Source organism: Zonotrichia albicollis, chromosome Z (assembly GCF_047830755.1).
Source record: "Zonotrichia albicollis isolate bZonAlb1 chromosome Z, bZonAlb1.hap1, whole genome shotgun sequence".
Taxonomy (NCBI): domain Eukaryota; kingdom Metazoa; phylum Chordata; class Aves; order Passeriformes; family Passerellidae; genus Zonotrichia; species Zonotrichia albicollis.
This window is the reverse complement of record NC_133860.1, coordinates 63,587,522-63,614,346: the sequence shown is the minus strand read 5'-3', so window position 1 is coordinate 63,614,346 and position 26,825 is coordinate 63,587,522. Positions and strand designations below refer to the sequence as shown.

Sequence of the window (26,825 nt, the reverse complement as noted above, 5' to 3'; positions counted from 1 at the left end):
TCATTACATTGTTAGTAGCGTGCACCTTCTTAGCGTCAGGCAACACCTACTGGAGCTCCTTATGCTTCTGTCTCTTCAGTCAAAATCTGAGATGCAGGCCCACAAGCCTTGTGTCTATGCAGTGTTGTGACACTGGATTAAGGATAAAAGAGTTCAGAGATTACTCTGGTATCAATCATTGATGCTATGAATTGTGACACAGAATAAGTAGCAATATTCTACATATCCCACATCATATAGCTTCTACGGGTTTTTTAAAATATTCATACACATTAAAGGATTAAAACACTCATCACAAATTCATATGCAAGGAAAATAAAGCTGCAATTGAAAAACTTGTGTCAAAATCCATCACACAGAAGGAAGAAACTCTCATAAACCTCAACTGCTACAAATTCGTCATTTGAGCATAGGAAAAATGCTGCCCTGTTGGTACTTTTGACTCATGTGTAAACTTTCTAACTAACAATTTCTGACACAAAGCTGCCTCCTAAGAACTGGACATGTGGTGTCTGAGAGCCAGCGAGGTGTCACTCTCAGGTGGGGAATCTTTTACCAGAGGCATTAACCGAGAGGGCCCCGATGGACTGGGTAGTTCCATGGCTCACAGGGAGCCCTTCCCAGCCCTACACACACAGCATGCCACAACACACAGAGCACCCTAACGCTGCAGCTCTTACACTGCATTCTGTCACGAGTCTGTTTCCAAAGCCGTGCTTGTTTGCCCTCCAAAGCAACCCTAGCTCCAAACCTCCCCTTCCTTTCTAGCAGCTGTTTTTTTCTGAGACGCACTAGCTTGCTTTCTACTCTTGGGAGTGGTTTTGCCTCCTTACACATGAGCAGGACAGGGATTCACTGACGACAGAGAAATGTCCGTATTAATTCTTGCCTAATGTTTTTAGACGCAGCAGTATTTCATCAGGGAAGAAAAGCCCACAGGAGCCCTGCTAGTGTAGGAATCTTCCTAGACATTGCCCTAAGAACACTCATCCAAAACCACCCCTCCACCAAAACCAGACTTGTGTTTCTCCCAGCCACACCAGTTTGTCAGGCTCTGCACCATTCAAGATTTAATAAAACTAAACAGAAACCTAACAGGACAACAGAGGTTCCTGTTCAGAACATGCCATATTTATTGTGTTGTTCAATGCACTTGGTTCTGAAAATCAAATTCACATCAAACATCTTGTATAGATCCAGCAAACCTTATATAGAATAACATCTGTGACAGCTCAAACATGCTCAAACAGATGTTTGTGACAAAACTGCATTTCAAATTCTTACATAAACCCCAGAAAGCTCAGAAACATGGTCACACTTCCAGAATCTGCTGAGAGGTTTGGAATTTATGTAAAAAGGAAATGTAAGTTTTTGAAGAGATTTCAGAAGCCACTGGATACCTTGCACATCACTGGGATCTCTGTGAGTCCAAAATGCAGTGAATACACATGCGAATTTCAAGCACAGAGAACATTAAAGCCTTTTGTCATGTGCATGCACATCACTTCCCAAAAATTCAGCTCTAACCAGCTACATGCTTCTAGCTGAACAGTGCTGAAAATTAGGTGTAACACTAGCTAGTGTCGCACTTCATTGCTTCTACTCGCCTTCTTGCATTCAAAAAAGAATTTCACACTCTATGAGCACATTGAGCTGGTTGTGATACATGGGCTGAAGCCCTTCTTCTTGCTGCACAAACAAGATAGAGCTCTATATAAATTCTCTTCCTTTTCCATTCCAAGCCCCCTCTTCCAGGCTTACTCGTGACCTGCTGGCATCCACTTTGACTGTGTGAGTATGCAAATAGGCCACTCAGACAATGAAGGTGCCATTAGTGGGGTGGGGTCCTGACAAGTCCAGTCAGAGCTCACTCAATTCAGTGCTCCCAGTTTTCTGCTGCTCCAAAGGAGGGAAGAAGGGTAGCGTCTGCTCCCGATGGTCACATGTTAAGTGCTGTCACATTTGCTTTTTATAATGAAGCTCTTCATACCTCCTGGATGCAACAGCAAAGGGTGTCAATATTTCAGTATGACATTCAAGCTGCAAGATGATATATCAGATTCTCCTGACACAGCAGTATTGATTCTCTGCCTGATGACAAGAAGCACTGTGGAAGGAAGTGCTTCCACATGCACCCATAAATGGTGAGAATGAGACCACAGGGAAATAACTCACTCCCTTGGTATGTCCTCTGCTCATCATCAAAGCTTAGTGCCAAACCCAGAATCCCAATCCTCTGCAGCCTCTATTGCAATCCCGCCAGTACAATTCCCTCCAGGAAATTGTCCAGGAAATTCCTCCAGGAAAGGTCTCCAGGAGACCTTTCAGATGAAGTGGACAGAACTGCTACCTGAGAACAGTCCTGCTTGTTTTGTTCACACCAGAACAGTGCAAGCTCACAAACACAAAACAGCAGCACTACTTCTCAGAAAGTGCAAACCTGAGTCATACAGAAGGATCTCAGCACGTCCAACTGCATACACATTCCTGAACAGTTCAAATCAAGTAAAACAAAACTTAAAGCCTGTACACACTGGCAAGTAACTACTTCATTCTCTATCCTTGGCTAGGGAAACAAACTATTCCTGCAACAGAATGTGGCATTTCTCTGAAGTCCTCTTTTTGCAAGAAGGATGGTCAGCTAAATGTCAATCCAAATCATGAATGTGTTCCCAGCCTGTCTGCTAGAGATCCACAGCCTCTGCTGGGAATATATCAGTCCTCTGCAGAGGCCCTCAGAAAATATTTTAGCACATTTATTTTTTATCCAGGATGGAACATAGAGACAATTTTACTCACGTTTCAATTAATCCAGGCCCATGTTTTCAGTTTACTCAGCAATCACACAACTCTGCTCCAGAGGCCCTCAAAATTTTGTCAGGACAAACTTTTATCTTAAATTACTCCATGAAGCTCAAAAGCAACTGGGCCAACCCTCAGTACATTATGTCAAAGATGCGTTTGGTGCAGCACACTGGTGATTTAAATTTTGGTCAGACAGAGGAGTCATCCAGGGACACCAGGCGATTATACATGAAATGACTGCACATTTTGAAAAACTTCATCAAAAACCAAACCTAAGCAATTATGAAATAAAAATAATTCATACTTTAAGTTTTTTCTGTACTAATGGAATTGTTGCAACAGCACTACACAGAATGGTCTGCAATCTTCTACCAGCAGAAAGGCTTAATTCAATTTCAAATCAAAAAATAGCTGAAAAACTGTTTTTGATAAAAGTGCTGACACATTTGACCTTCATAACATTTGAAAATTGTTTTAATTCAACTTTCTGCTTAACACCTTCCAGGGACAGGGCTTTTGTCTTGTTAAAGACTGTTGCCACATTTGCCTAGCTTAGTTTCCTTGGATCTCGTTTGTTTTCCATGAAAGTTCAAACAGGCTGCCTAGCAGTTTGTAGTATCCTGTGCTAGTTCCTTTAGAAGCCTTGGCTGCATGTGCCTGCTTTTGGGGGTTTTTAAATAGTTACTTTTACCAGGTATCTTCTCACCCTCCCCTCATCAGTAAGTTTCTGATGAAACCAGTATCAGTTCTATTATTTTCCTGATGGGCCATAATAGCACTTTTTTTAAACAAAAATATTTGCTTACTTCAGCCTTTCTGCCATGCTCAGGTAGTCCAAGGCTGTTCTTTCAAGTCCTTCTTTCCTCTCCTCTCATCTTCCTCTCCTACCTCCACAGCTTCTGCTCCCCTGCTGCAAAATGGTGCAATGAATATTTGGGCATAACAAGGGCAGACCTGCTGGTGGACAGTGCTCAAAAACACTGGCCACCAGAAAAAATATTTTGTACATTACTTGCTTATGTCCATTCAATTTTTTTTATCACAGTCATTAGACTTCACAGCTTTATCTACCCTATAAGAAAATTCCTAATTTAACAAGTCAAAGAAAAGTATTAAATGACCATCAACCTGTAAGTCAATTTCCCTTATTTGGAAGGGAACATAAATAACAAATCATCAGCTGCATAAGTAACTGTTTTGGCTAAACCCAGACAGTACTCTGAAACTTTTATCCTACTTTTGAAGGGCAGCTACACATTGACAGGTTACTGGAGGGGGCGGGAGTCGTTGTAGAAAGGGAGTCCTGTGGTCACTTTCTATAAAAAGTTTTTTTACAGTCTTTCAAATTCTTAACTGCTGACACAAGAAAATATGTCTGCTTTTGTCATAAGGTTCTTAATCCTCACCCCTATTCTTTTCAAAAACAAAGCATGGGGTGTCTTTCAAAGGTGTTGGCAAGAATTACAGCTAACATAAAAAAGCCTTGCAGAAAGCACACACTCTGGAGGGGAAAAAAGCCCCACAGTTTAACAAAGAGTCCAAGTGCTACCACCAGGTTCCCTTTTCATAGGGTGACCAGATGGTTGCACCAAGCCTGTTGAAACAGCTCATCAGGAACTTATGCCAGAAACTTGGAACGTGGGCTCACTGCTGGCACTAAAGCTTCCAACTGCAGAAGTCCTGCTCTGCAGATGTGAAATACCACAACCTCAGACACACTGCTAAAGCTCCCAAAACATTTGCCTCTTCTCTTTCCAAGCAATGCATACCAAACATGGACTTTAGCTAGAGCACACACAGTGCCCTGTGCTACTGGGCACGGCTGTACCACAGCTGAGGAGTCTGCAGTCACACATGGCGTGGGACTCGTGCAGCACTGCAAAACACACTGCACTCAGGATCACTGCACAAGCTGGCACGGCTGAATGAACTAAAACACCATAATCCTTCCACATTCCATTTTATTCTTCATATGTTCTGACATTATTTAGTAAGTATTTGATATCAAATAAATGCTTATGGGATTTACTACATTAATGAAATAAATGTACAATTACAATTAATTTGTAACATTTCTGACAAATTTGGGTTTCAAGCTTGTCATATCTCTTGAGCTTCCAAATCACATGGGCACAGAAATCAAAGAACTTTTTAGACTTAGAAACAGGCAGTATGTTTAGGCAAGCTAATTTATGAGGTCTTCCCAGGACAGGGGCTCTCACTGCAAACTGAATGAGCCTTTCTGTAATAGGCTAAGGAGCTAAAAATAACAAAATTGATTGTGAACTCCTGAGTGTCTGTCTCAGTATGTGAAGACTTATTACAACAAATTTTGGTGGGGTTTTGGTTTGTTTTGGCTTGTTTTTTTTTCATTTTTGGTCAGGTCGTTTTAATTTCAAGGTCAAAAAGGTCACTAGAACTTCCTCTTTGGAGATAGCACAGTATTTCACAACAGTTATGGTAAAATGTACGGATAATCGCAGGTGGATCAAATCAAAATGTGGGAAGCAAAAATCAGGATCAACACAAAAATAAACATGAGGAATTATTGAGAAGGTAGTCATACCATCACAGGATCTGTGGGTGGCAAGGCATTAGAAAATTTGTGAATCAACAACATGATGTTTTTGCCAAAGCAGTTTCCAGTAGTGTAATACATAACAACTGGGAGGTAATTAAGCTGTCCTATCCAGTCCTGTCAAGGCCTCTGCCAGTCTCTTGCATTCTGTTTTGTACACTACTGAGAAAGAAACAAGTTCAGAGTCCAGAGGAGAAAAGGAAGACTGTTCAGAGGTTTGCAAACATAAGCTACTGGAAAGGATGAAGATACTGACTTAACCAATTCAGGACAAAAGAAGCCTGAGGAAAGAGACAGGCATCACCACTGTTCATCCTGCGTACAGAAGACAGTTAACAAACAAAAGAGTCAGCAAATTATAGTCCACAAGAAGAAGACATCAGCTTGCAACAACAAATGTGTTTGGTATGAGGTGAAGCTAATATGGGAAGGAAAGAAGAGAAATGCATTTCCCTGGGTCACTGTACAGTTTCCAGCACTGCACTTAAGACACCATTAGCTTCATGTCCATGCATCATTTTTCTTTACTTTTACCTTGGGACAAGAAAATAAATTTAATTCAAGAAGTTTTTTAACAGTCATAATCAAATGCTCTCATGCTATAAAGTATATGCTTCTTCAGGCATGAAGACAGCAACTCTAGGCAAATAAACTGTTAGGAAAGGCTGAGTTGCAACATCCCTGTGATAGTTCTTCAGCCTTTGATACCTAATTCATCATGTGCTTACTACTCTTGTGAAGCTGTACTCTTAAGGAAAGGATGCTCAAAAAAAAGGGCTCATTTCAGAAAGTAGAGTAAGTAGAATATTGTATATTACCTGTATTCAGACAAAAAAAAAAGGCAAAAAGGAAACAAGTTCTGTTTTTACAAGCCATAGTAGAATTCATGGACAAAACCAAGAAAGGTGTCTCAAATTGTCATTTCCTACAATAGCAGTATCAATTGAATTGCCCAGGTCCATCTCCATTTTGAAGTGACGTAATACTTGGGGATTTTTGCTTTCTAAAAGGTTTGTTGCCTTATTTTCCCAGTTATCTCTGAAACATTCCTCATTTTCTAGGTCAGGCAACTTTGCCCAGAACTTTCCTGTTTCACGTGATACCAAAATACCAGACCTTACCAGCCCTGAAAAAGTGATTGCTGAAATGAAACCAAGAGCTCTATTGACTGATAGGTTGCTTCAGCCTCTAGTCTTTTTTGCAAATTTTTTCCTCCCTATTAAAAAGGTTTCAGCTGCTGCTGTAACACTGTGCTGGTTTTGGATGGGGTAGAGTTAACTTTCTTCACAGTGTCAAGTATGGGCCTGTGTTTTGGGTTAGTGCTGCACACATGGTTAATAACATAGAGATGTTTTTGTTATTTCTGAGCAGAGTTAACATAGAGCCAAGGCCTTTCCTGCTTTTTGTACTGCCAGGCTGGTGAGGAAGTTGGGGGATGGCTGGAAGCATAGGAGGGGACACAGCCAGTAAAGGTGACCCAAACAGACCAAAGGGATATTCCAGACCATGAGGCTTCTTGCTCAGTGTTTCAGGATGAGGAGAAGAAGGAGGAATGGGGAACATTTGGAGTGATGGAATCTGTACTCCCAGGCCACTGCGAGGCATGAGGGGGCCCTGCTGTCCTGGAGATGCCAAACACCTGCCCGCCCATGGGAAGCTGGGAATGGGTATGGCTTTTGCTTTTCGTTTTAAAGTGTCTTTATCTGGGTTGACTATGAGTTTTCTGCCTCTTACCCTTCCACTTCTCTCCCCGATCCCATTCATGTGGGAAGAACCAAGCTGCTGCCTGGGGCTTGGTTGCTGGGTTGCTGGCTGGGATTAAACCATAACAACTACAAACCTGAAACTGTGTACCAAATATTGTACGCACAATAATTAAGAGCCATCTAGAGCAGTGAAAGGAAATGTATGCAGAGAGAAAGTCAGCGATCAAAATAATACGTTAGTCTTCCCAAAAATTAATATCTGAGAAGACAGACTATAAAAAGCATATGCTCCCTGGCAGTTTTGTTAGACTCCACAAATGCACAAGATATGAAAGATTTCTGTTTGTTACATGACAAAACAAGTCATCTTAGAGATTATTTACATAGTGGTGGTTATAATTTTCTCGGAATCATGAGACCTGGTGATAAAAAATTCATCTACATCATATGAGCTCAGTAGCTGTCTGCAAAACAGCTCAGTCGGGAACTTTAATAACTGCCAACTGCAGGTCCTTCAATTTCAATTTTATTAAATAAAACCAGTCAGTTTATCTTATAAACCTACTTAATATACCAAGTGTCATTTTGAATTAGCTATTAATTTAGTTACTGAGCAGAAATTATTCATGGATACCCACAGCGCTCAGAAGCCACTCAACTCATTCCTACAGCACAGACATACTCTCAAGATATTTCTAGTAACCAGAAAAGGTTGCTGAAAGTGAGACTACAGTCAAGAGACTGCAGTAATCTCTGCCACAGATTACTCCCTTCTACAAGTCTTTATGCCAGAAGGCAAAAAAACCCCAAAAATCCCACTGAAATAATAAGTCTCACAAAGAGAATTCTGATTTCCCCATACTCCGATCTTTCTTGACAAATCATGTTTCTACCAAACCCTATCTCTCAACTCCATGTCTTTCTCAGAACCCCTTCACATGTGTCACCTCCCTTCACACTGCTGCTTCAGCTTAACACGCTCATATGCACACACACACACACACACACACACACACACTTGAACAGGAATGTGTGTCACAGAATCACAGAAATCACAGATCATCTAGGCTGGAAAACACCTTTGAGATCATAAATCCAACCTATGAACAAACACCACCTTGTCAAACAGGCCACAGCACCAAGTGCCACATCTAGTCTTTTCTTAAACAGCTCCACCAGGCTGCTCCCTGGGCAGCTTGCTCCAATGTCTGTTCAGCCTTCCTGAGAGGAAAACTTCTCCTGATTCCAACCTAACAGAATTCACAGGTAGAGAGCTCTAGTCTTTCCGTACTGCCTTACACTGCCATACTATCAGAATTTCAGAATAAGTACAAGAAGTCAGCACAATGAATATCCATCCAGCTTTCTGAAAATCAGGGTGATGTTTTTCAAAATGGGCTGTCCAAAAAGAATTAACCTATGATTGAGTTCCTGTGTATAAGATATTGCATTTCAAAAGTCCTGTGACTCTTTCAGCCCAATTCAAAATCACTGGCAGTCAGTAGGACCAAATAAAATTTAACTTTTACAGCAAATATAATGAGAATTAAAGTTTAAAAATTTAGAAATACAAGAATTTCAGAGTCCTTCCATGTTTCCTGTTGTCACAAAATTAAAGTCACACTGCAATTCAAAACAGGGAGATCTTACTGAAACCTAGAAAATTGTAGTGGAAAAATAAACCCTTTCCCACACACTTTTACTTGCACCTTTGAAAGCCAGACCTAGAAATTATGATTCCTTGCCTTCTGGCTATGAACAATCCAGTGGGGAGGGAGAATAAGCATCAGCTACCAGGGTTGTGGTGAAAGACCCTTTAAGCTACAGAACTCAAAGGACATGGCTTGTATTCCCCAAGTCAGTCTTCCTCCTGATTTATTCCTTGTGATAACAATGCTGTATCAATGCTAATAAAAAGTGTGAGTTGTATGTGTAAAAGGTTCAAATCTCCTCTGACCTGAGTTATATCACATTTCCAAAAACGTCACCACCTGAAATCACTGAAAGATGATTGTTTGCACCTGTCTTTGTCTATCCTGCCATCTTTGCTGTAAGCATAATCCATGGAAAAGATACTCAGCAAAGAAAAGTTAGCCACAAGCTCCACTCTGCTCTAGGCCAGAAAGTGTGCTGATGCTTTCCCTCAGCATCTCTGTTACATAGCAACACAGCTGAGAGCATGGCCAAACCAGCAAGAAACCATCTTCTCACCTCCAGTAATCTGAGCTGTTACATTGCACTAACAGCTGGAAAATCACTTGTTCACACTCCTTCTGCACTGATGTTGATGACAGGACTGTCACAACACAGGCAAAGCAATAGTGAGGAGATTCAGACCTAACATCTTTTAACAGACAGTCTCACTGAAAAGAAATAGGACTCTTTAAATAGCTCTTTCAAAAATCCAGAACTATGCTGACTTTGTGTTATCCCAGGAAAGATTTTTAGATGCAGACTGGAATGTAAGAGTTCAAATAATACTAAGACTACAAAGACTTGTTCTTGTAACCACCTGACTCTTTTCAAAATCAACTTCAGCCAATACATATTTACTTATCTTGCAATTTGCTGGCAAACATCACATCCAGAGCAAAGGGATGCTCTTCACACTGCAAGAAGCCTACAGGAAACTGTACATCACCCCCTGCATTAAACACAACCCCCTTAAGATGACACATAGGCTTGAACTAAAACTTGCCATGACCCAGCTTAACTCATTTAACCATGAGAAGAAAAAGCACTCAAGAGACAAAACTCTCATGAACACTATCTTCAGGCTGCAAAACAGCATCTGTCCTATGACACCCTCTTCCCCAGTTGAAAGGCACTTACCCTCCTGCTGTTTTCTTAACAGGCCCATTGGTGACAGAAATGTGAAATACTGTTCCAGTCTCCAAAATAATTCATTTACAATCACCAGAGCCCTGAAAATAAGGAAATCAGGAAACAACAGCTATCCTCCCCTCCACAAAAGTATGTAAAGTCACTGGTGCAACACTATCCTCTGAAGTACTTGTGTTTTAGAATATAATCTTTCCAAACATGAAAATCTAATTCCAGCTAGAGAAACTGAGGTCTATTAAGAGGAAAAACACAAAACACCCAGCTACTGCTGGGTCTTTGCCGTACTGGGCCACTGTCAATCTTAATAAAATTCATGGTAAAATTAAACCAACATAAATAAACAAATCCACATTCACTAAATCCTTTAATAGGAAACATCATAAAGAAAAGCAGCATCACCTGAGATTAAAAGACATATTAACAAATCAGTGGAGAAAGTAAGCAAAATAACCCCATTCTGGTATTTGCTTTTGTTCTATGTAATTATTTGTCTGTTGCTTACAGGACAGATTTTGTACCCATCCAGGAAAGTGTATGTATTGTAATCTTGATGCATTCTTTCTACTTTTTTACCAAAAATACATTTTTAGCTCTTGAACTAAAATATTTGAAATCTAATTTATTACCATATCTTCACAGCATGTGAAAAACCTAGACTTCTCGGGGAACTAAATCCACCTTCATTCAAAGCAGACAGACTACCTCCCATGTCACCTCAGCTTGCTTTGCAGTAACAACTGTGTTCTACCTCCCTAAAAGGCTAATGAAATGGCTTGTTACTAATAAGGGAGCTAGATTCTCAGGCTAGGAAAGGAACAAAAAAAAAAAAAAATGAACCTAGAGTGTGAAAGCATGTGGCCAGGCTGTATTTGTTTAGGAAAGCAGAAGCAGCATGCTACCATCCTCTGCTCCTGTGGACTCTTTTGCTACTGCTATTTCCAGCAGCACAGCAGCATTCACGGCAACATCTCCCTGACAGCTCCACACAGCACTGTTAATCCTGATATTATACAAGGAACAGAAGGCACAGTACAGGCAGAAATGCAAGGGCAGGTCTCAGAATTAAAGCCAGGTCTTCCTGTTATAATTTCTCAGCCTGGAAACACCAGGCTCTTTTTCCATTCCATATTATCCCAATAATAATCACAGTATAGCCTTTTTCAAACTATCATCAAGATTACATTAACATGTTCATGGTTTTCTTTCAAACTTAGGCCTCTCTGGCTTTTTCATGAAACTTTTGGTAGAAAAGAGTTTCCCCCAGATCCTCAGAGCATCTCTAGTCAAAGCCCACTGCAGAACTGGCAATCAGGAATTGCAGGGCTGCCACAGAGCTGGCCGAGGACACAGGGCACAGGTGAGACATGGAGGGCACCACATCACCTGATCACCCTGGTCAAGATACACGGGAGCTTGCAGGAACACAACAGCAACAGCACACACTTCCCCTGCAGCACACAGGACCTGCTTGCAGAAACTTGCCTCCAGCTGCCACTTGCAAGTAAGACTCTCCATCTCCTCCTCCTGAACACCAAAGCCTGCTCCTACTCTACACCTTGTCTTGCAGGCTTTGCCTGGCACTCCTGAACACATCCTTTGGGCTCAGACTTCTTTCCTTTTCACTCAATGCCAAGTCTCTGGTATGTGTCAGAGCTAATCACTGCAGAGCGCAATGGAGCAGAGGTAAGGTAAGAGAGAAGAGATCATGCAGCCAGGTGTTCTGACACCAAGAGCACATGTTTGGAGCTTCTGATCCCTGATCTCCCACTTCACATACCCCAGTCCTACAACACCATCAGTGCTCTATGATCATCTCTTCAAGAGGAGATTCATTATGCATAAATAGGGGATTTGCAAAACGTGCTACACTGCAATGCAGGGTCCAGGCCAGCCTAGCTTATGTCATGTGAACAATTAACATGGATATTTCAGCATACTGTTCCTCTGAATCTATTACAATGAGCTAATTATGCAATAGCATTTGTTGCAATCTGATTCACTCCTTTATGGAACCACATCCTGTTCAGCTCTCCCTCCTGGCCACAGCTGGATAAGAAGCTAGCCAGGCCTTGGAGGGACGCAACATAAAAGCTAGGAAACCATGACCTCAGAGGATAAAAAACCTGGAAAACATTTAAGGCCAACACTTACTAATTCAACTGTCCTGATTAACATTCTTTGACCTGTTGGAACTGTGGGAAATAGTAAAGGTAAAAATATTTCCAGAAAGCTGTAAAAGCATGCCTTAGAAACAGAAAGAACAGAAAACTTAGAATTAGTTGCAGCAGCAAAATCTGAAAGTAGAAAAAGTTACAATAGTAAATCAAGCAAGGACATGAAACAACAGCTTGAGTTTTAGTCTTGGCTAAGATAGACCTCAAGACTGCAGAAAAATATGCCTAGCAAGATAGTAGAAGTTTTTAAGCTTAATAATGAAGTATTGTGTATTGTTAATAGGGAGCAGACAAGCAAGCACTGTGCAAAGCAAGTGTATTTGTGCTTTTAGTGATTGGCTGGAACAGTTGTCTGTAAGCTTTAGCAATATGCTACTGGCTAGAAAGCTTTTAAAATGCTCTTTAACAAAGAAATCTTTGGCTGCTGCTGGCAAGATGCGAGCTATTGCCATCTTTCTTTTGTTTCAACTATGTAATGAGAATGATGCTTCAATAAAAGCTCAAGGAACATATCCAAGCAGTCCCATCCTGTTCGTGAAAAAAACACCAACACAGGAACAAGTAAGACTGTTTATCAGAAGGTCCAAATCAGCAGACACACAAATCACATTACAAGGTAGATAGCTGAATGGAAACTTCTCTTGTAAGATCCAGTCCCAAACTAGTTCCTTTTCCTGTGCTCCCTTCCCATTTCTAGGGAAGTTATCTACTTCCACCTTGAAAGATCAGTGGAGACAACAGATAAATAAGTCTGTTAATGTCTCTCATTCTCCTGTAGAAGATACAATAATTTTTTTCTACAGTATACCATTGCTAAGAGAATATCTGGTTCCTCCTCTCATCCTCTCTAATCTCCTTGCTTCTAAACACAATTTTCTGCATGTATTTTCCACCATCCTGTGCTGTGTCCAGTCATCACTGGACCCTTCTCTGGTCTGCAAGCCATTAAGTATACGTCTTCTATGTTTTCTGAATAATCCAATCTCTAGATGTTGTAATGACAAGCTAGAATTATAATTCCTAGTTTTTACAGATAAGCAGTGAATGCAAAATTGACATTAATGAGTCAGGCTGTGCTGCGATGGTGGGAACTGCAATGTTCAATCTCTGTCCAGGATTTTCATGTTTCACTGCTCACTGAAAAGAATGCAAGTGAATAAAAGATGTCTTCTTGTGCAATTTTCAGTTGTAAACTCTAGCTCAGGAGAGGATAACTGATCTACAAAGCATAACTGGAGTCCTTGTAATGTCTGATTAGATGGAGCACAGAAATGCAAATTAAACTCAGTAGAGCCTTCTATGTAGCAGGCTGCACATCAGGGGCAGATTTACTAGTCATGTCAGCACAAATCAAAAGATGAAAAGGTTCGAAATACTTTTGTCAACCACACAGGAAGAGGGCTCTCTGCTATCACAGATAGCACTAATAATTACCACTAATAATTACTGATGCAGTACTAGGCAATCTTTGGTACATTTCTGCAGACAACTTGCATTACAGCATTATAAGATTGCAGTCAAACAGAAACCATAATGGGCTACAATCCAATGGGCTCCATACCTGGTTTTCCACACTCCAACCTGTCTGCTCTTCCCAGCACAAGCCTTTCTTGTGAGTCTACAAAGCCCTTGCCTAGCCCTTGCCTAGCCACAAATCAGCACAGGGATTCATGGCTGGAAAAGCCATGTGGAGTCCTCACTGTTTCACCAGGACAAGTTGTGAGACTCTCCACAGGTCTTCAAATGACCTGGACATCTAAAACCTGAAGTGATATATGAAAAGTGATAGAGAATATCAAGCAACTCTCTCATGAGCTGTACCCCATATCTAATGCTGCAGTTACGCATTGCTTTATGTAGCTGCCACTCCATTTGCCACCTGAAGTGATGCACAACGAGTGACTCACGCCTACATCTCAGGGGCAGAGCCTGGTGTAAGAATAACCACCTTGAAAAACCTTAGAGCCGAATTCTGCAAGGCTACATGTTGCTTGAACATCAGAAAAACAGAGTAGGAGCAGATATGCATGAAATGTAAACACTCAAGAGCCACCAGACGTCTACAGGGCATGCTAAGTGCCTGCCACTGACATAGCTTGGAGAAGCAGAGGGGAAAGCAGTGATGCCAACACTAGGAGCTGTTCCACTGTGCCACTTATAATGCGCTGTCACTTACTCAATGACTGCAGTATCTCAAACTTATAGTCTCTGTCCTTGAGAAATTTCACTTCAGCCCTCTTCACTCCTGTACCAACCATTTCACAACCCATTTTCCCACAGCTGCTCATGCTGGGCAGTTTTGAAGGCTAAACTAGCAATCCCTTTGCTGTTTGACTCATGCTGGGACCGAGCTGTTTCTTACCATGGTTCTGCCACTCTAAAAAAAGATGGCATGTGACTGATAATAAAATCATCTTCCTGGCAGGAGCTAAAGCTGAGAAATGGATTGGCTTCAGTCACCATTCTCTGAGACCTAGACACTTCACCAAATTTTCATTCCTGTGAGTCTTAGCAACAAGATAGTACCTTAATTTTCTCCTGCCACTCATATTAGAGGTCATAGCAGAGATAAGGGATGACTGCTCCTACTCAAATCACTGTACAGTTTCTGCCTTCATTAAAACTAAATGCAGTACAGCTTTCAGAAAAGTGCTTTCCCAGATGTATTAACTCTTAGCTATGAAAGCCCATCAATAAAACCCTCTGCTGGAACTGCCTGTGGCCAGGATAAAATTCTTGCTATCAGCTAACTAATCTGCAATCACTCGCCTCTAGGGACTGAAGGGGATAGAAGAACATCTTGTCCAGGACAAATGTTATTAGAACCTGAGTAAGCTATCTACAGGATGCGTGAAAACCTCATGTAATGCTTACAATACCTAATGTGAATACCCATACATTGGTGAATCTCCAGGTTTCCACTCTATGACATACAGCTAGACCTTGGATGATAAATTGACTAGTTTCTAGGATTACTAGGCTGGATTAAAACATAGTGAGAGCAGAGAGCAAAGAAGACTTCAAGCAAATCAGCAGTGCCAATGCAAACACTTGAGCTCTGACACTGTAGAGACAGGCATTTGCAAGCAGAGATCCTGGGACTGAAGAAGATCATGGTCAATTTGGTATGAGATCCCAGCTTCAAAGCAGATGTTCCTCCTAATTCAGCAGTACTTCACCTCTGCATGGCATGGGTGACTGGGAAAAAAAGGAGGGGACAAAGAGGGGAAAGAAAAAGGCTCTGAACAGAAGCACTGCACTGTGCTCTGGGACAGTGCGGCAACATGAAGAATCTCCGGCTCACTGAAAGTCCTTGAGAAAGGCAGGTGCGCATATAAAACCAGGAACCTCAGCTAGGGAGGAAATAACTGAGAAAATGCAGCAGCTCTAGAGCGATTGGCTTGTTGCCAGCCTTGAAACAAGTCACGTTTTTGTTCCCTCTGCCAGGCAGAAGATGACAAATGTCTGCACAGCTCTCACCACCAGACCCTGGGAAGCTCATTAACCTTCAGTGGAATGGCACTATCTAGGTACAGCAGGTGCTCTGGGAAACCCACAGCATTAGCACATGCTCTGGCCTCCCCTTCCCAGCTGGAGGGAAGGAAGGGCATTCCTTTTTACTTCTCAAGGGGCTGTCAGTGAGTGGAAACCCAAGCCTTATCCCACCCCTCCCTGCACATCTGGCTGTGCAACCTGCAGAGCATGCAGATGTACAAATCCAGCCAGGAATGCAGTCCTGCCTGGAGGCTATTTTCAAGCAGCGCATAGCAAAGTCTTGGCAGTCAGACTGGCAGGAATCTGGGTTTCCTTCCTGGTCATCTCCTGGCACCAGCTGGTGCATGCACACTGAGTCCGGGAGCACAGTGGGGAGATCTGCTGCCCCGAGCCCTGCACCCATCTGCCAGTATATCACACATACTGCCTGCAATGCTGAAGGAACAAACATTCAGCAGACACCAGCTTCCAGAAGGCTTGCTGCCACTGCAACAGGGAGTTAAAACAGCAATGCTTTTGCTGGGCTGATGCCTGCCACCCAAAAGACAGGAAAGTTTGCTTAATGGTTGCCTTTGTCTTCAACCATGAAGTACAAGTGCTTGCTTGATTACAGTCAGAGCTCAGCGACTCACTCCACTGACTTGCATCAGACCTATCCAACTGTGAATAACAGTGTGTATTCCAGGAAAAATACTTGAAAGGAAAAAACCAAACCAAACCAACAAACTTCTGGCCAACAGTTGATTTTAAACTGTAAAAAGGAGCCAGGCAGGAATGCAGTTAAAACTCAGTTCTAGATCTGTCCCTTTGTGTTTATTCCAGAAAAGAGCAAGAGCCCAGAATTTGGCAAGAGGAAGGAAAAAAGAATTCTGCTCATCCTGAAGAGGAACAGAACTGAATTTCTGATGCCTGTGGGGTTCAGAGACAGCAGAGAAAATTACAGCAGCAGGATTATATGGAGCATCATAGTACCAGGCAAACCAGATCTGACTTGATAGTTGCTATAAAACTAGGCCTTGGATGTGGGATAAAAGGAAGAATGACAATCTGAAGCAGAAAATGGGAGTAATCAAATCCCTATGCTTTTACCTCTCCCCTTCTTCAGCTAGACACACACACCTCGGGGTTTGTCATTGCTGTGAATACAACCATGTGAGCACCAAGTAACATTGAACTTCTGCAATCATCAGTGACATCTGCCCTAAACCACACTGCTGTTAAGATAGGGAGAGAAGAGGAAAACACAGCTGAAGGGAAAGTAGAACTGAACCTGAGTGTTTCTATTAACACTGTGTCCAAAGCTCTTGACTGCTCTGTTTCCATACTGTATGGCAAATGCCCCGACTTGGTGAGGTCTAGCACCATGCAGCAATTCTACTGACCTGCTTGAACCAACAGGCTCTCAAGAGATCTCTAGCATTGATATTAGGAGCAAGAACAGAAAAGCGTACAGCACATGGGACCACAACTGTGTACACTAGGGAGATACTAGAGTCACTCCATCACTCCACTGCACTACCTGAGAACTTGCTTGATGCCAGCATGCAGTCCTGCACTCCCTGACAAGCCACAGCCACCAGCTCTGAGTTCAGCAAAGAGCCCAGAGGGTGGCTCCTTCCAGAGAGGTATCCCACAGGTAGGAGGATACATAGAAACAACAATTATAGATGAACATACATCTCCCAAAGACAATGCTATGTGGAAACACCTGTTTCTCCTGTCTCGGTCTCACAGGAATTACAGAATTAACTAGGTTGGAAAAGACCTTTGAGATCATCAAGTCCAACCTATGACCTAACATCACCTTATCAACTAAACCAGGCTCTAACTCATTTAGGTTCCTGAGCTAAGGACATAATTCCTTTAAATTTTAAATGTCTGCTTAGCTGCATGTGCATCATACATGGTAAATGGAACATGAAAGCAGTGCCACAGACTTCCCCCTGCAAGCCCATGATCTCTGGAGGTTACAAAAACATGCTGCAACAACAGAGGCAACCCATCTTCCCTAATCCACCACAACAGGGAGCAGATTCACTCATGACAGGTCTTCAAAACACGATAATAGCCTTGAAACGCTACCTGTTAGAAAATTACCTGAGCAAGGCAATGTCTTTGGCCAGGTTTCCAACACTCACTGAGCATGAGGAGGACAGAAAAGATACCTCCACCTAACTACAATGCTACCTCTAACAGTGACAACATAATAACATTTTGGAAGCAGATTTGTAATCGTGGCAATGAGCTCCAACTATTCCTTTGGTAAGCTGGAAATGTTAACTTTTATTGTTAAACTGGACAAGCCTAAAATAACAATCAGATTTTGGCCAAAAGCAGATTACTCCCAGGGAATTAATTACAGCACCACTGTGTATATGTGCTGCAACCTCCTCAGACAGTATGAACCTCAGCTGGGGAGGAAATACTGAGAGTATGAACAAGTAGAGTGAATGAATTCAGGTACCTACCATCACCACTGCTGCCGCAATTTCCCACCTCGATGCACTACCCTGACACTGCTGCTGTGCCAGTAACCTTCACAAAGCACTGCTCTGGGGACCAACTCAAGCATCTTAACAACAGCACACAGGAAAGTGTCTGGACAGCCTTGAATTAAGGGGACCTGGAAATACAGATGCTTTTTAAATCATTCCTCATCTGTCTGGTGCTCCCTATGCTCAGTGCCACACATCAATGACAAGCTGGGGCTGTTATCACTTACCAAAATCCCAGTCCCCCACTTAACAGCACCAGGTATGGGAAGGGCTTTTGTGGATATGAGGGGACTAGTGTCAGACCACATGCTTACAGGGGACACTGCCCACCTGCCATGCATCCCTGCACCTGTCACACTCTGTGCCAGACAGAAACAGGCCCTTTACAGTGTCCTGGAACAGAGGGAAACCATTAAGGTTAAGGCCACCATTAAGGCCTTAGTGAGATGAAGGCCCTGTTGAATTCCAGTGGATCATTCCTGACTAACCTGAGCAGGAATGTGGCTTCCAGGCAGCATTATGGCTCGAAGGTCCCACTTCATTCCTCGCTAAGCAGCCAAACAGAGTCCAGAAGAGATACTACCTGCTCCCTAGGGACCTTTCTCTGCAGGCACTGCAGCACTGCATGCAGACCCACAAGTCTTTTGGCTCCTGTCACACACAAACACACATACACACACACACACACACACACACACACACACACACACACACACAGCTGATGCCAGAGGACATTTCCAACAAGGCAACAAGGTAGCAAGGGCCTCCAGTACCTCAAGACCCCCTCGTATCAACTTTCATTTAAATGTTTCTAAAAGATCACCCCATTTGCAGAGGATGTGCAGCAAAGAGCACACAGCTTTGACCTGCAGATGCCACCCCATTGTTGCCTGCTTAAGTCACAGTACTTCCGCTTTAGAAAACCTTATTGTCCTACGACTCATTGTAAGAAAAACATCTGATTTCACATTAGCATAAAGATAGTCCCTGGCCAGATAGATCAAAATGGGCATTGATACCTTGCACAAATCAGGAGATACCTAGAAACAGTTTCTGTTTCAGAGAAATATCTAGTGGCAACTTGAAGTCTAAATAATGGCAGCTCCACTACGTCCTAAGGAAATTTGTTAACTGGCTAATTGCCTTCAGTAGAGACCAACTACATTGAATCTGATAGTGTGTTTCCTCAACAACATCTAGGCCACTAGACATATAGCATTTCTTATATTATCCTGCTGCCTCAAATACCCAAGCAAATTTAAGGAATAATTTGTCTGTTTCTCTGGACACAACTTGTCGGATCAAGTTCAGTTTTTTGGGGCTTTTTAACTTTCCTGCTATAAAAACATGGTCTTCAGGTCCCAGAATAATTGTGTAGCTCTCTCCCGGCCACTATCTAGCTCTTCAATGTTCTCTGAAGTGCTGACACCAGGACTAGGCAGCATTCCTGCACTAGGATCCTCAGAACATCTCTCCCCTCCTTCTGTCACTCACATGAGGACTGCAAGTTCCCTTGAAGCTGAACTACTGAGCTTGGGAGTAGTTAACTGATATCTTCCAAGCCTGTTGCACCACCAGGATATTCCAGACAAGGCCTCCAGTCTTGCTAGCTTGACATCTGTGCCTTGCTCTAGATGTACAGTGTCACACAGCACAGCTGAGCTGTTGCATGTATCCCCTCCAATCGCAGCATTCCTGCACTTGTGCCAACGCTTACGCAGCATTTGTATCACTGGCAGAGCCGCTGGGTGACACAGGACCAGGAACAGACACCTTCAGTACTTCTTTACATTATTTTTTTAGCTTCCCTACTTGCGGGTGGAGGAGACTCCCCATCTGCAGCTGTTTCATAAGAATGCATGAATATTCTTGGCTATTTACAATAAGCCACTTTGATTTTGTCTGGTGTGTACTCCTATATCAGAGTATCACCAGGAATAAGGTCAAAAGCTTCCAAAGCTATGTGCAATTACTCCACCAATTATTCCAAAAATCATATTCATATGAAGAAGTTGTCTGACAAAGCCAGTTTCCCATTCAGAGAAAACTGGCTAGTACCACACTGTCTTCTCTCAATTCTCCACCAGCTGCAGAGCTTATCAGACTTTCTGTGCTCTGATCAAACTGAACTTTGGGTAGTCTGGCAGGCTAGTCCCTCATTGTCCCAGAATAATGCTCTTACAGTAGTTTTTTTTCCACTCCCCTGAATTTTTTCAAGTGCAATTAAAGATTCAAAGAACTCATTGGCTTAGGCTCTAAAAATTATGGACTGTAAGTTAACCATTGTTTTGATCACTTAAAAACAATGACATTTAACGTTTTTGCCAACTACTGGAAGCAATTTGTCAGCAGAGCAGAAAACATTCTCTTATGACCAAGCTAGGAATACAGCCTTCTCTTTTCCAAACATCACAAAATAAATAGTGATTATTTCCACCACTGCTTTTTTAGTATGCTTTTTCACTCCTGGTTAGTATGGAGCCTAGAGCACTGCTAGCATTTCAGGAATCCCTGATACATTTAAAGAATTTATTGGTCAAATCTGCTGCCCAAAAGCTCTTCCCTGGTACCCTTCAGTTTCCCCATCAATTGTCTGTCCTTGCTTGCAGATTACTTGTTTGTGTTGCTTGCTCTATTTTCTCCACTTATTGCAGTTTGATGTTTTTTAATGCTTTAATCTCCTTTGTTAACCAAACCAGCTTTCTTCAAAACCAAAAATTTTATCTTTGCAAATGCAGAACTGTGGTTTATTGGGGCCTAATTAGGATTCTTGAACAACTCCCAATTATCTCTCCTATTTTTATGCCTAAATTCTTCCTTCTACTTTATTTGGCCTATAATTCTTTCCTGTTTCAAAAATCTGACACCCCTTAGAGCACTAATCATACATATTATTGGTTGGGACTATATATTCTCTTTCCACATAAAAATAAAGTTCATTCATTATTATTTGTACCTAAGGAAAGATCCTTTTCAGTTCAGTGATTAATTCATTTTTTATTAACCTGGAAGAGATCTGAAATTGCAATACTCCAAGACAGCACCAATACTTCCTAGACACTGTTATTCAAACATGTGTTAGGTAAATAGCTTTCTTGGAGTGCTGAAGTACTTAAATGGGAGTATAATTTTCCTCTTGTTCTTCTCTGGTGGAGTTTCAAGGAGATGCTCACCCAGGAACTGTGAAATACTGGTAACAAGTACTTCCATCCTCTGCATTACTGCTGATCAACTAAAACCTTGAGCTTCCCATGTCTTCTTCTTTTGACTTACCAACAGCTTCAAAGCAAATAAAAACATATTCAGTGTTACCTTCTCTTCCTTCTCCATTTCATCCTTCCTAGAAAACATGTCTAGCTACTTTGTTTGTGAACATTACAAAAACGCAGCTTATCTCATGGGACTCTAGCTGTGACAATAGCTCATTTATCTTTATAAACAGGCCTTATAAATTCACACAGGTGTTAAACTTGTGATCAAATTACTCTAGCATAACAAGTCACTGTACACTGGCTGAGCAACAGAGACTGTACAGGAGCTCAGACTTAGGCTGCACAGTGTGATTTATTTCATCAGAAGCTTCCAACCACTCCTGACATGCCCGCATTTTACAGAGTCAAGCCATATATACAGGCTGCTGTGAAACTGGAAATGAAGTGGCCAACACAAGTGTGAAAGGCACATTACCTATCTATATTAGTCACTCTGGTCTCAAGGAGAGTAAGGATACACCTCATCTCAGGATATCCGCAAGTACCTGAGTACAGACATTTCAGCCTTAAAAAGTCCCGGAGATCATTTTGCCAAATATATCAACAGTGACAGTTTAGTTCCTCTCTCAAAGAACTACTGAGGAGTTTGGTATGTTTGCACTTTGGGGTATACTCTGAAACTCCAGGGGCAGGAATTCTCTCAGGCATACATGGAAGCTGGGAGAGTTCTTACAAGATTATAGGCATTGGCTATCACAGGTGGCCCTACGGTTAGCTCATTTGGTTAGAGCATGGTACTAATAACACCAAGGTTGTGGTTCAACCCTGCATGGACCATTCACTTAAAAGCTGGACTTGATACTCTGAATATTCTGTAATCTGGAAATTGTGGTTCTGTGATCAGGTGATCAAACTGCTGCACATTCCCAGCAGAATGGGCTGTTATGGCCAGGATAAGGCAGGAGCTTGAAAACTGAGCTCAGAATAGTAGCAAATCTGTCTGCCTAGCAGGGGCCAAGGGCATGTCTTTCCTGCTGAGACAGCTCTGGTCTTGGCTAGTAATCACAGAGTTGCCAGAGCCTTGATTGAGATGTCTAGGGAAAGACCTGGGAAAGTTAGCTTTGTGTTGATCCTGTACAACCATGGAAAGATAAGCTGCTTTGGTTTTCTTTACCAATGGATTCTGACATAACTAACCCACCTTTCAGAAGACAGAGAGGTAAAAATCTGGGAAGAAACCAGTGGATTTTGAGCATTTGAGTGATTTAGCCAGCTCCCCTCTGCAAAGCAAGTCCAAATCAATACCTGATTTTTACCCACAATCTTTAGGTGTATGCAGGAACCAGGACTCAAAGATTTGCATTTGAAGAGGCTGGAAGATGTTTAGGACAATGTCTAGATGAAATTTTCTCAGCGGTTAGGATCTTTAAGAACTTAATCCAGCATCCAAAACAAAGGTAAAGCTTTTACCTGAGAGAACTGAAAATTTGGCCTACACTCCTGAATCAGGCAAACTGCAGTGTCAGTACTAGAGTTCTCAACAGCACTTTGTGCTGGGATACCTCCAGCAGCACACCAGAGCAGGGCTGCAGCTCTCCTGCTAGTGTAGAGCATCTGACATTATTTATACAATATGTTCCCATGAGAAACACAAACACTTCCCCTGAGCTTGGAGGAAGCTCTTCAAAATGCCAAAAGATGATGGAAGAGCAAAGCCAAGCAACTGCATGATCCCATCCTGTGCTGACTTCTCTCAAGGAGAAGTGAAAAAAAAGGCTTGTGCAGGCTCCCCACTCAGCCAAGTGAAGCACACCATGAAATTCCTGTCCTTGGCGGCAGCAGGATGGCTCAGCCTGTGTGAAATCCCAATGAGCCCGCTGAAAGGCTGAGGGGCTAACACTACACGAGGCACTCTCAAGACAGCAACAAGGCATTATATTCTCTCCACAAACCATGTCTCAGTGGGGTCTCTCCCTACAGCTATTAGAAGTGGCCACTGTGACCATATGTGGTGGTTTGACCAGGAAGAAGTGGGAATTCTGGGATGCTGTGGTCAAACCAATGGATGTTCGGAGTTGGATATTGGCACCTGGTGTGACCAGTGCGGTTTGGACATACCTCTTGGGACGTCAAGGCGAAGAGGTCAGATCGCCCTCCCTGTCCAGCCGCTGCTGCTGGGCGGGGGAGGGGCAGCCCTGCGGTAGGCCGGGGCCTGGACAGAGATGGGGGGTGAGAAGGCCCTCGAGGATGGAAGGGTGGAGGAGCAGCCCCAAGAGACATCGGGCAGACATTCCCCCCCCCAGGAGAGAGATAGAGGGAGAGTCGGCGTCTGAATGTGATAGCAGCCGGCCCAGGAGGAGAAGGAGGGAAGGGTGCAGCCTGGCCGGCCGCAGCAGCAGCACGTGTGGGAGTATCGATGTTCTGAGACAGACAGAGACTGGAAGTTTTAACCCCTTTCTTACATGATTGGAGCCTTGCAAAAATGCTGATCCTCCTCAGAGCTGAATAAGAAGGGAGATAAGAGATGAGATGAGACAAGGACCTGGCCCGAAGGATGTGGAGATGGCTGAGTAGGGAGAGATGATTGGAGTGGCCTTTTGGCTGGACTTTTCTTGTGTGGCCATGGACTCAGTTTGTTCCTGTGACACAGAGACTGCACTTGGGGGGGAAGCCGTGCCTCAGAACCAGGAGGGTTCATCGTGGGGACCCCTCGGCCCCAGGGGGTTGGAAAAATATGGGGGGGACAGATGTCCCAAAGCAGAGACTGTGCCTTTTGGAGTGAGACAAGGCATCCTTAAAAGACAGCCCTAGAAGCAGCTCTGGTCCATGCACAGGGGTGAGAGCACTGGGCATGGAAGGAAGATGTCACCATGGCAAAAGGACTTTTCCGGGCGGTGCCGAGTGACATTGGAAGCACATGAGGTTTCAGCATGTTTCCAGGGGAAGCCTATGGTGCAAGAAGGACTCCTCTGCTCTTCATGGACTGAAGTTTGAGTATTCTAAAGGGTGGTGCCAGGCTGGGCAGTTGGTGATTTGGGAGAATGTATCGGATTGGGAAATTTTGGTGGTGGGGAGGAGGAAAGTGTTTTTTGTAAGGTTTTCAATTTTTTTTCCCTTATAGTTTTTTCCTATTTTCCTGTAGATTAGGTAATAAAGTTTTCTTTATGTTTAAGCTGGAGCCTGTTTTGCTTATTCCTGGTCACATCTCACAGCAGACACCAGGGTGAGGGCATTTTCATGGGGGCACTGGCTCTGTGCCAGGCTCAAACCATGACACCATACCTGTCCACCAGACATGCCCAGCAAAGGCACCCAGAATCTCAGATTTTATTTTGGAAAGAATAAGCTAATGCTTGCTCTCTGCATCAAGTAGCACCTGGAAGAACTAATTTCTTTGGATTGAATTCAGCCAGACTTGATGCACAGTTGCAAACCCAGTTAATTTGAGGTTTCACAACCTGATGGTCCTAAAATATGCATAAATATTTTTCACATATGGTGCTATCTGGGTAATATGGAGGGAGTGGGATACACTGATGGTCCATATAGAAATGAAGGTTTGAGTGAATAAGATGCAAATTAGTCTCTAACACTATGTGCTACTAATGAACGCACTCAAAAAGCAGAACAGGTCACACAAAAACACATAAAATCTGCCATTAAAAATTTGAAATTTTACTTGCTACAGCAGTCTTGTAATGCATTTACCAGACAGGACTTCGTGGAAGTCAAGTGAGTGGATCTATTTTTGTCAAAGATTAATCTGAGTTCCAGCTGAAGCTGGCAACCCTGCTAATCTTGTTAGGAATAAAGAGATTGAGAAATGCACAAGGCCACTTACCTAAATCTTCCCTCAAACAGTAATAGAACAGAATTGATATCATAGTTAATTGCAGATTAAACACTGTTACACATTTGGTCTTAATTGACAGGACTGTTCTCAAGATCCATCTATAAACCTTCTGAAACCTCTCCCTGGTTTCAGAATTCAGTGAACTGCTCCCCCCATACTCAACTGTTCACATGTGACCTCTGCATGCTCAAGAGAGATAAGTTTTGTGAAAAGGGAGAACATGTGGGCATCTGAATGCTCCAGCAGGGACATTGCCAAACTTACTGCAGCAGACCCATTCCATATCAGCTTCCAAGCCCGTCTCAGTTACATATTGGGAACAAACTGTCCACATCTGCGCAGGAGTGCAGAAGCCCACAACCTCCAGGACAACTCCTCCACTCACACCTGCCCTCAATTCAAGCTTTCAGGAGCTGAGAGATGTCTTGAGCCAGAGACGGCACCTGGGATATGTATGAGTTTCCCTGGTGTGACTACCCTTCATCCATCGGTCTAATCCCTTTGAAACTGCTCACACATCTCAGTATCTGAGCATCTCTCATTCAGGCATGCTGTAAATGGATGATGTCTGGTGTGCATATAGCTGCTAAGCTTGCTGGATTATAAGAATTTTATTGAAGAATCCAATATTTTCTCTATCATCAACAAAAATGAAGAATTGTTCCTACTCTTTCCTTTATGCCTTAGGTCAGAAAAAGAAACAGTTATCTTAAAACTTAACTTATTTTCAGCTTCATCCTACTTACAATCAATCTTTCAAGTTATCTAATAAAAGCCTTCATGAGATTATTGCAAATAATTATAGGATATAAACACTTCAAGTCAATAAGTATAATGGAAACCATACCCTTTCCAAAAACCTTGATAGTGTTTTGCAAGTGTTCTGCAGTAAGACAACAGAAGCAATGAATAGTTTTCTCAAGAGACTGTATGGCAGTACGAATTTAGAGAAATACAAAACACTACAAATACTGAAGACATGGGGAACAGAAACAGTACTTTGAAGACCTAAAAATACAAATGAGAAAGAATATGTAAGTTGGCTTGCATGCTCACTTTGACCAGGGAGCAGACAGGAACTGGACCAACAACAACAACAGTAATACGTTTTCTTCCCTGGGAAGCAGTGTGAGTAGAAAGGACTTTGACAGTCCCAAGCATGAGTGCTCAGAAAACTGCTGTGCCTGAAAGAACCACAGCCAAACACAGATGCATAAACAAGGAAAGATGGGGACAGTGACAATACCACTGCACCCAGCACACAAATGACTGCCATGTCATAAGACAGATGCTGCTAGGCCTGGGAGTAGCTGAGTCAACAGTTAACAAATAGAAAATATGCTCTTCTGGAACAGGCTCAACAAATAGGACATTAAAGGACAAACTGGTTACTGCTGAAATGCTCACACAAGTACAGAAGAGGCTCTTCAGTGGAACACAAACCCTTACAAAATCAAACAGATGAAAACTAAAGCTGGGCTTTATTTTTCATCTGAATTTGTTGATGAAAATTAAAAATCAGTCTTCAGAACCACTGCCATGAGTCATGTCAGCTGGGATGCAGAAGCTGACACGGATCCCCACGGATCTTGCAATCCAGTCTGGGCAAGGTTTCCCCTGGGCCTCTGCATGACTAAAAAACCCAGCTACCTCAGCAACTCCT

General features: G+C 42.6%; 1 protein-coding gene across 1 annotated transcript in view; it reads right to left on the bottom strand.

The window, feature by feature from the left end:
* Positions 1 to 26,825, bottom strand: part of TRABD2A (TraB domain containing 2A) — an 87,149-nt gene that overhangs the window by 40,469 nt on the left and 19,855 nt on the right. The gene's annotated exons all lie outside the window — the stretch shown is intronic.